This window comes from Musca vetustissima, unplaced genomic scaffold, assembly GCF_032173495.1.
Source record: "Musca vetustissima isolate MV318-11 ecotype Yass unplaced genomic scaffold, APGP_CSIRO_Mvet_v1 utg11591, whole genome shotgun sequence".
Lineage (NCBI taxonomy): Eukaryota > Metazoa > Arthropoda > Insecta > Diptera > Muscidae > Musca > Musca vetustissima.
In genome coordinates this window covers 125700-137054 of record NW_026873785.1, presented here as the reverse complement: position 1 = coordinate 137054, position 11355 = coordinate 125700, and positions in this window count along the sequence as shown.

The following is an 11355-nucleotide window of genomic DNA, read 5'->3' as shown; positions in this document are numbered from 1 at the left end:
TCAGAAAATCTTTGTAAATGAACTGGAGCTCAGAGAATCTTTATAGGCGACCTGAAGCTCAGGGAGTCTTTATAGACGAGCTGATAGGCAGGGAGTTTTTATAGACGAGCTGGACCTCTGGGAGTTTTTTTAGACGACCTGAAGCTCAATGAGTATTTATAGACGGGATGGCGCTCAGGCAGTCTTTATAGACGTGTAACTCAGGGAGTCTTTATAGGCTTGCTATAGCTTAAAACCCGGCGCTTAAAGCTCCAAATATCCTTGATTATTCTTTAAATAATCCAGAACTTGTCTATAAAAATCCAGACCTTCTTTAAAAACTCCAGACCTTAAAAAACATTGTTTAAATAATCCAGGCCTTGTCTAAGGCCACCAAAAAATATTCTTTAAAAAGAAACAGAACTTGTCTAAGGTCTAGAAAAATATTATTAAAAAAATCCAGACCTTGTCAAAAACCCTCTAAAAATTTTCTTAAAAGAAAATCCAGGCCTTGAAAAATTTTTCTCTAAAAAATTCACGCCTTGTCTAAGGTCTTGATGAGCTGCAGCTTAAAAACCAGGCTTGAAAGACTGAATGTCCTTGAAAAATATTTTTTAAAAAAAGCTTTGTCTAAGGTCTTGACGAGCTGTAGCTTAAAAAAACAGTTTTAAAGGCCTGAATGTCCTTGAAAAATATTCTTTAAAAAATCCACGCCTTGTCTAAGACCTTGACGAGCTGTATTTTAAAAAACAGGTTGAAAGTTCTGAATGTCCTTAAAAAATATTCTTTAAAAATCCACGCTTAAAGGTCTAAATGTCTTTAAAAATCCACGCTTAAAGGTCTAAATGTCTTTAAAAATCCACGCTTAAAGGTCTAAATGTCTTTAAAAATCCACGCTTAAAGGTCTAAATGTCTTTAAAAATCCACGCTTAAAGGTCTAAATGTCTTTAAAAATCCACGCTTAAAGGTCTAAATGTCTTTAAAAATCCACGCTTAAAGGTCTAAATGTCTTTAAAAATCCACGCTTAAAGGTCTAAATGTCTTTAAAAATCCACGCTTAAAGGTCTAAATGTCTTTAAAAATCCACGCTTAAAGGTCTAAATGTCTTTAAAAATCCACGCTTAAAGGTCTAAATGTCTTTAAAAATCCACGCTTAAAGGTCTAAATGTCTTTAAAAATCCACGCTTAAAGGTCTAAATGTCTTTAAAAATCCACGCTTAAAGGTCTAAATGTCTTTAAAAATCCACGCTTAAAGGTCTAAATGTCTTTAAAAATCCACGCTTAAAGGTCTAAATGTCTTTAAAAATCCACGCTTAAAGGTCTAAATGTCTTTAAAAATCCACGCTTAAAGGTCTAAATGTCTTTAAAAATCCACGCTTAAAGGTCTAAATGTCTTTAAAAATCCACGCTTAAAAATCCACGGTCTAAATGTCTTTAAAAATCCACGCTTAAATGTCTAATGTCTTTATAAATCCACGCTTAAAGGTCTAAATGTCTTTAAAAATCCACGCTTAAAGGTCTAAATGTCTTTAAAAATCCACGCTTAAAGGTCTAAATGTCTTTAAAAATCCACGCTTAAAGGTCTAAATGTCTTTAAAAATCCACGCTTAAAGGTCTAAATGTCTTTAAAAATCCACGCTTAAAGGTCTAAATGTCTTTAAAAATCCACGCTTAAAGGTCTAAATGTCTTTAAAAATCCACGCTTAAAGGTCTAAATGTCTTTAAAAATCCACGCTTAAAGGTCTAAATGTCTTTAAAAATCCACGCTTAAAGGTCTAAATGTCTTTAAAAATCCACGCTTAAAGGTCTAAATGTCTTTAAAAATCCACGCTTAAAGGTCTAAATGTCTTTAAAAATCCACGCTTAAAGGTCTAAATGTCTTTAAAAATCCACGCTTAAAGGTCTAAATGTCTTTAAAAATCCACGCTTAAAGGTCTAAATGTCTTTAAAAATCCACGCTTAAAGGTCTAAATGTCTTTAAAAATCCACGCTTAAAGGTCTAAATGTCTTTAAAAATCCACGCTTAAAGGTCTAAATGTCTTTAAAAATCCACGCTTAAAGGTCTAAATGTCTTTAAAAATCCACGCTTAAAGGTCTAAATGTCTTTAAAAATCCACGCTTAAAGGTCTAAATGTCTTTAAAAATCCACGCTTAAAGGTCTAAATGTCTTTAAAAATCCACGCTTAAAGGTCTAAATGTCTTTAAAAATCCACGCTTATAGGTCTAAATGTCTTTAAAAATCCACGCTTAAAGGTCTAAATGTCTTTAAAAATCCACGCTTAAAGGTCTAAATGTCCTTAAAAATTCACGCTTAAAGGTCTAAATGTCCTTAAAAATTCACGCTTAAAGGTCTAAATGTCTTTAAAAATCCACGCTTAAAGGTCTAAATGTCCTTAAAAATTCACGCTTAAAAGTCTGAATGTCCTTGATACAATTTTCTTTAAAAAATGCACTCTTAAAGGTCTAAATGTCCTTAAAAATCCACGCTTAAAGGTCTGAATGTCCTTGATACAATTTTCTTTAAAAAATCCACGCTTGTAGGTCTGAATGTCCTTGAAGAATATTTTTTTTATAATCCACGCCTAGAAGTCTGAATGTCCTTGAAGAATATTTTTTTTTTATAATCCACGCCTAAAAGTCTGAATTTCCTTGAAGAATATTTTTTTTATAATCCACGCCTAAAAGTCTGAATGTCCTTGAAGAATATGTTTTTATAATCCACGCTTAAAAGTCTGAATGTCCTTGAAAAAATATTCTTTAAGAAATTCACGCTTAAAGGTGTGAATGTCCTTGAAAAAATATTCTTTAAAAAATCCACGCTTAAAGGTGTGAATGTCCTTGAAAAATATTTTTTAAAAAAATCCACGCTTAAAGGTCTGAATGTCCTTGAAAAATATTCTTTAAAAAATCCACGCTTAAAGGTCTGAATGTCGTTTAAAAAAATATTCGTTAAAAAAATCCATGATTAAAGGTCGGAGGCTCCTTGAACAAAAAGTCTTTAGAAAATCCAAAAAAAAAAAAATTCTTTAAATGCTCTTGAAAAAATTTGTCAAGCTTATAGGTTGGAATATCCTTGAAAAATAGTTTAAAAAGTACAACCATATAGGGCTGAATATCCTTGAACAAATCATGCTAATAAATCCAGGTTTATAGCTCGGATTATCCTTAAAAATTTCAGGTTTATAGCTTTGAATATCTTTCAAAGAATATGATTTCAAAAATCCACGCTTATAGCACTAAATATCCTTTTTTTATAGAAAAAAATATTAAACTTTTATAGACTGTCTTAATGTCCACTATATATCACCTCTATTAAATCTCCTTATAAAGCCTAAATAAATTATTTGCTTCTTCTTCTTTTTCGTCCTGGCATATTAACATTCTTGCCAAAACCAGATTTCGTAATTGTTTGTGAAAGTCCTTAGCAAAAAAAGAGAGAAGAATGTTTATTCGCTGGCATCATAAAAAATTTATAATTTTTTTTTGCTTGTCAAAAAATGTTTACATAGTTTTGAATTGCCGATGTTGTTGTTGGTCTTCATTTTCGTTGCTCCAGCCGCGTTGTCACCGTCATCGCCATCATCATCATCAGTTTAGTGGTGTTGGTTTAAACGAGAATAAGGACATTATTTTATGTGCACATGCCGTGAACATTGTTGAATGGCTGATGGTAGGTCCGTCCGTCTGTCTGTCCGCCTGTTTGTTTGCTTAGTTAAATATGTACATTCGCATATATGTAGGTGGTGGTGTATGAGTGTGCGTGCCTGTGTGTGTTCGACATCCGGTTTGTTTATTCTTTCTACAACAATCTGTGTAAATGTTCATTCCCTCACAATATCCTGTTAACAAAGTTATGTCTCGGTGTACGAGAGGAAGTGAAGGAAGGTTTGTGTGTGTGTGTGGGTATATTTCTGTGTGGGTGTTTGTGTGTTGTCTTATTTAAATGTTTGATTTGGCGCCATTTGTTGTCATTTCGTGAATAACTTTGTAGCTTTTATGTGTGTGTGTGCGTTCGTGCATTCCTAATGTATGGACTCGTGGGTAGTAGATTTCTTTTACGATTGTTGTTTTGCTTGAGTATCCCTCTTGGTGTGAGTGTGTGTGTGTGTGGGTGTTCCTGCCTACATGTTTCGTTGCCATTGTTGTTAATTGCCACTGTTTTATGGGTGTCAACAGTGTAAACCCTTTTGTCTTCGAATGGACACGCATTAATTTAGCCTCATTAAAGCACTTCTAATTGCTGCAGTCTCTTTTCTATCTGTCTCTATCTGGCAGAGATTAGTTGTGATATCATTTACATGATTGTGATTACGTTTCCTGTTTGTCTATGTCTACATTAACAACTATACAAACGGTTAATTAACATCGTCTAGATGGACAAAGTAGAGGAGGATTTGAATAGAAAATACGACATAATAAGTTCATTTTGAATGAAATAGATTCTTGAGGAAAAAATAAATAAGTTTAACAAATTCCAAGAGATTGTTGTCAGGGATTTAGTGAAAGCAATCAATGTTAGACATGCTTGATATAAAGAAATAAATTATTTCTTGGAAATGTTGCAATCTGCCTTCAATAAATGTAGATAATATAAAGGAAAGCATTTATTAAGAAATTTTGTTATAAGTGGTCCTTAGAGGAAAATGGTCCTACAAAGAAAAATAAATTCCTAGAAACCTGATACCTGGGAAAATAGAAGAATTAAATTCAGGTGTTTATAATGGACTTCTTTTGAATATTTTGGAGACAATTTAAGAAACAACCTATCATGGTTTGATTGGAAGTGAATGTAGAAGCATAGAGATTTTATGAAACTTATTTTCGTTAAACGGGAAAAGGAAACATGATTTCTACAAATAAAACATTGACAAGTTTTACAAGGCCTTGGAAGATATTATTCAAAATAGAGTAAAATTTCCAAAGATAAACCAATAGGTGTCCAACTCTATAGATGGAACCAGTAATGATCCTCGATGAATTTGCAGAAAATATCAAACAATGTATTAGAAACCCCAAAGCAAATATGCAATGTATGCCAGGTCCAATGGTAAAATATATGACAGATAAGCCTCTAATAAGAAAGAGATTTCAGGCCCTTCCATATCCTCTTTAAAAACAATTTTGCTTAAAATCGTGCACATAAAATCGAAAAAATCGGTGATATAAATAATCCATAAATCTAAAATCAAGACAAACAAACGGTCTTTAAGGGAACGTTCTTTATGAACTTGCAAATTTGAATTTAATTGGTAAAAGCGCTACTGCACTTATCATTGAATTGTACCATTACACTAACGAACAAAGTCTAAAAAATTATAAAAAAATATTTTCCAACTTCGGAATCGGTTATCGAAGATCGTAAAATTCCAATTTTGGTCCTAATCCTCTTTCCAGGAAAAAGGCAAGTGCAAAAACAAGTACAAAAATGAAAGTCGGCGTTGCCGATAAATATATGCTCTCAGTCTATGGTTTGGGAGGTTTTTAGAATTACACACAGGTTTTATTATTCGCTTTATATAAGATATATTTCTTATCCAAAAGGGTTCCGGATTTAATGTCGATCAAATCTTATATTCAATTCGCTTCACATTAACTTTAGAAGTTTATAACATATTGCCCATTTGTTAGGGAGGTACCAGAAGGAGTGCGTCAACTGGTCCCACCTTCGGGCTTAATGTAGGCTTGGTAAAGATATAAGGTTGTACGAAGTTTGGTTCAAATCGGATAGTCCGTTCGCACGATGTTATGAAATTGAGTTTTAGCACAATTTTAATCATTTTGTGGGGGAGGTACCTGAAGGAGAGAACCAACGGGTCTAATATTCGGACTTAATCTAGGCTTGGTGAAGATATTAGTTTATCCAATGTTTTGGTTCAAATCGGATATTCCATTCGCATAATATTGAAATTATAAATATTAAACATTTTGACCATTTGTGGGAGAGCACCAGAAGAAGTGGACCAATTAGTCTTATATTCGGACTTAAGCTAAGCTTGGTAAAGATAATAGGTTGCACAAACGAGTTCCACCTTTGGACTTGATCTAGACTTGGTAAAGATATTTGGTTGAGCAAAGTTTGGTTCAAATCGGACTTTAAATTTGCATAATATTGGATTTATAAATATTTAAAAAATTGACTATTCGGGGGGGGGGGGGGGGGGGGGGGGGGTAGGTACCAGAAGGAGTGGACGAATTAGTCCTATATTCGGCCTTAAGCTAATATAGGTTGTGCAAAATATGGACACTTTGTGGGAGAGTTACCAGAAAGAGAGGACAAAGGTTTTAACCTTCGGACTTGATCTTGGATTGGTAAAAGTAATAGTTTGTGCAGAGTTTGGTTCAAATCGAGCATTATATTCGCCCAATATAACATTTATAAATATTAAAAATGTTGACCATTCGTGGGGGAGGTACCAGGAGGAGAGCAAAATGTTGAACATTTTGTGGGGAAGGTACCAGAAGGAATGGACGGAGTATTTTTCTATGGTATTTGTTTCATATACTCGCCAAGGTCTTTCATCCCCAATAGGAATTTTCCACCACCCGACCATGGCTTCAAGTTTGTCTCACAGTGTTATAAAGATTCATCCGCGTTCCGATCGCCGATAAATACTCACGACACTATGCTCGTTTATAAAGAATAACAACTTCTAGTCCATCCGGTTGTTAGTTTATAAAGAGTTCATGCTCTTTAGAGTTCAAAGGTTCCTTGCCTTTCAGTTCAACTCTAAATCCTGAGCTTCAGCAGAATTATAATGGCTTCCTAAACTTCACTTCGTTTCAAAAACTTCCAACTTTCAGCTTTTCATTCCCTTTTACTAAGATTCATTCCTTTACCTAAGATTCACTTGGTCTGTAAAGAATATCTGATAATCACCTCGTCTATAAGGAATACTTAATTTCCAACTCCTTTATAAAGATTCCCAGAGATCCAACCCTATTTATGAAGGCTCTCTGATATTGACCTAGTTTATATCGACTGTATGTTTTTCAGGTCGTCTGAAAGGCTCGGTGACCTTCTCGTATATATCTCGTATATAAAGACCACGTGACCTTCTGCATATACATAACGACTCTCGGAGCTTCTGCTCATCTAAAAATACTCCATTTTGGTGTATGATTTGAGTCTGATCATCGGCTCGGCTATAAAAGCTCTCTGCCTTTCAGGATTTCAGGTGCTGCAACACACCTCCTGGTATATAAGACGTTCTGTCTTTCACCTTATTTATAGTAACTCTGTTGTCTTCAGCAAGTCTCTAAAAACTCTCTAATATTTAGTCGTCTATAACGACTCCCGGGTCTTTAGTTTGATTCCTGAGCAATGCTTGTCTATAAAGAATCCATACAGGGATGCAAAATTCAGTACAATAGTACTTTTTTCTGTACCTTTTTACCCAAAAAATACCGTAGTACCCCCGTGACCATTTCAGTGCCATTCCAATCCTCCATTAAAACATGATATATATAAATTTTTTTGGATTAGAATTTGTTATGGATTTGACCTGCAAAAGTATTGCAGATAAATATATTGATGTGATTGCAATATTCTTCTTAAAAAAATTAATGGGTTTACGACTGACTTTTTTTTAAAATATGGTGACTTTTTGTACCTCATAGAATTACGTTTATTATAAAAAATTCACCAAATTTAGAAAAAAAGTGTCATTAAATGCACAGTTGCGCTTGTACTTGAAATTGGAAAGCGGTCAAAATGACCGCCTTCGGCGTCTAGTGTTAATTAAACAAAAAATTTAGTAGCATTGTCGGTATTTTTACCATTTTTGTTTAATAACAAATATGCATTTTTATTTATTTGTATTTTTACCCACCACCCACCTGTCTAGTCTATTTGTTTATTCCCATTAATTTCAATAATACCATATTAACTCTATTTACATTGTTTTTGTTTTATAGTAGAATATATAATATATTAAATACTATTAGACATATGTTTTACTACTTCACCACAAAACATTGACATTTACAGACACTGTGCGGTAAACTGCACTAGGCACGCGATGCATGTGGTGCCACAGTGCCACACAAAACTGCCACTGCAAATTTTGTTTTATGGCCTACTTGGCATGCCTAGGAAAATAAAATGAAAAACCAAAAAAAAAAAAAAAAAACAAGAAAAAAATCATACCGACCAAAATAGAAAATAATGAACAAATTGAAACAAAAAACGAACGGAAAACAGAAATATAATATATAAACATAGCGAGCAGATACGAAATTAGCGCAAAGAGAAATTTAAGAGAGGAGGGTAACTGAACTATTATTGAATCAAAAGTACGAGCAAATAAAATGGGTCGTTCGGTTTAAAATATAAACATAATAAATTAAAAACTTCGAAATATATTGAAATAAAAACGGTTGTTAAAAATCTATTTCTTTATTTTTAATTTTGAACCAGTGAATCAATACTTATTTTAGTAACATATGATTTTTAGTAACTAATTCTGATTCAGTCGTATCGAATTTTATGAAAACATATACGTTAAGATTTTAACCATATTTATTTTTACGGAACACCCCAATATATTAAACTGCCGTTGAAAATATCTGACTACCCCCATACAGAAAATTGAAAAAGTTCTATATTATTATCCATACCATAAGAAATGACTGTAGCTGACATTTAGACATTTATTTTTTGCGTCAAGAATTCTTTTTTGACAGAGGAGACAAAACGGGACTTGTATATAAATTGTTATTAAATTTAACATCATTTATATAAACAAATTGAAAACAAAAATTAAAATTTCCTCTGTAATCTGCATTAAAAATTAAATATATCTTAAAAATAAAAAATTGTATTTGGTTGGTATTACATATTTTTTTTCCTATTTTCGATTCCTATTTTACTGTACGTTTTTAATCATGTCATTCATTAAGTCCCACATTGTGTATTTCAACGTGTAATCAATATATTGATTACATGTTAAAAATATATATGTGTGTGTTCGCGTGGTGCGTCGAAGGGTTGAGATATGGCAAGTGGTTGGATATGCTCGTATGAATATCAGTAATCAGTAAATATTGTGAGATATTTAAAGCAAGCATGTACTTTATATCAGTAATGAAATTATTTCATAAATAATTGTCAAATAATTAATGAAAAATAATAAGTAACATTGAGCTATAATGTTTTAGTGTGTGGAAATTTCATTGATATCCTTAAAAAAATAATGTTTTTACCATAGGCTTAAACGCCAATCTGCCGAAAGAAATAATTGTATTGTGACATTTCAGACTTTTAGTATATAACAAATATCTTCATATGAGCTGTTGAATATACAGGGGCGGAAAAGTAATAAAATGTAATTTCTTTCCACTACTGGAATGCTTCAAGCTTTTTTTTACTAAATGTTTCTTATTGGAAACCAGCGTATATTTTACATTTTTTAATCTAACGGTATTTAATAATTTGTTCATAGTTCCATTTATTGTCTGATAAAAAACATTGTCTGAAATTTCGATATTTATAATTTCTAATAAGGATTTATATTGAGGTTTTGCTTATATTTATACCCTGACAACACAACTATGTTGTCAGGGTATTATAGCTTTGTGCAGCCCCAAGAGTTTGTAATGCCGCGAAACATGTGTTTCCGTCCGTCCGTCTGTGCATTATAATTTGTAAACACGATACAGGCCACAGTTATGGACCAATCTTCACGAAATTTTGTGGACCAATCTTTACGAAATGTAGGATGGGTTTTGGCCAATGAAGACCCCTATTGTTTTTGGTAAAGATCAGTTAATATTTAGGGGATGCAATTCTTAATTTTTGTCGTTTTTTCTGGTTGCTCCATAGACCGAAATTATGGCCCGAATATTGCGAAATTTTACATGTTGAAGGGGATCGGGCAAACGAATAAGCATGCCTGTTTTGATAAAGATCAGTCATTTTTTAGCGGGTTAAATGGACCCTGAATTGTTTGTGAAAAATGACAAAATTTGATTTCTATGGCGTATATATATATATATATATAATTAGTATTTAAAGGTTCATAATCTTTGGTACTTCCTTCACAGACTCTCATAATTTGCAAAAATTGTAAATTTGTTAAAAATTTCCTTCCATAAAGTTGACTTTCGTAAACCAAAATAGCATACACATATTAATCAAATATGGTTCTAATATGAATCCAGTAAATTCGGCCAACATTGACCAACCAGCACCACCTGGATCTATACTATAACGCAACGAATGATTTTGTAATTTATATCAAACATTTCCATGTAATGAAAACATCGAGGGATCCGAAAGCACCGTGGAACTACATAGAAAATTTTGATGAAAAAGTCACTTGGGTAGTATTTTTTAACCATGAACCAGTATTAATTTTGACGCGAGAGATTTACTACCCCCTCAGAATCCAAAATAACAATGTACGATGAATTCAGTTGAAATTCGTGTAAAATATCGTCGGAAATTCGAACAATTTATAGGTTTATGCTATAATAAAGACTGGGTTAACATTAATAATTTTTGGTAGGAAACTTTTTTACCAAATATATCAAAATACAACGAATTCAGTTGAAAATGTGTCCAAAATTGCAGTATAACTGTATGTGATGCACTGCCATGTCGAATCATATTATATTTCGTAGAAAAGTTTGGTTAATATTTTAAAAATACATACTCAAGGGATGTATGGGGAACCACCTCATCCTCGGTTTCAAAAAATTGAATTTTGTTTTTTATTTACTTCAAACTTACATCAGTTCAGGAATGTCCCGAAAATATCAACAACTCTTAATGATATAGCCGAGTTATTGTGTTAGCATCAAGTGACTGCAAGAGCGTTTTTTAAGAATGGCGGGCACGATAACTCTAGAACTAATAAGCCCATCGCTTCCAAACATTATTTGCACGTTATTCTATACATACCATCGCATTTAGTATGAAATCGGCCAAGATCTTCCCTATTTTCTAATTTGGTTTTAGTCGAATATAGGGCATTTTTCAAAAATCCGCAATTTTGTTCATGTACAGAGATGTACTCTGTACTCGCCATCGAAAAGAAGGACTTTTATTTAATTACAAAAACATCTACAAAACAACAATATTTTGTCAATAAATTTTCTTATAATTTAAGTCTTTATATGCAAAATTAGAAGTCTTCAGTATAATCCACCTTCATTTTCCTCCCGCTTGAAAATCTCCGAAATTTTATCTTCGCATTTGACTTGACTGTAAAAATGCGCTAAGCATTAAAAAGTACACACTTTGTTAAACCTTTAAACAAATAAAATAAACCAGTAAGGTATCGTCGTACATAGGGGAAGGATACAGGTATTGCGATATCACTTTTTCTCTGTTGCAAAAATAAACTTTTTGTAAGAAAAAACTAATTTGGGATGAAA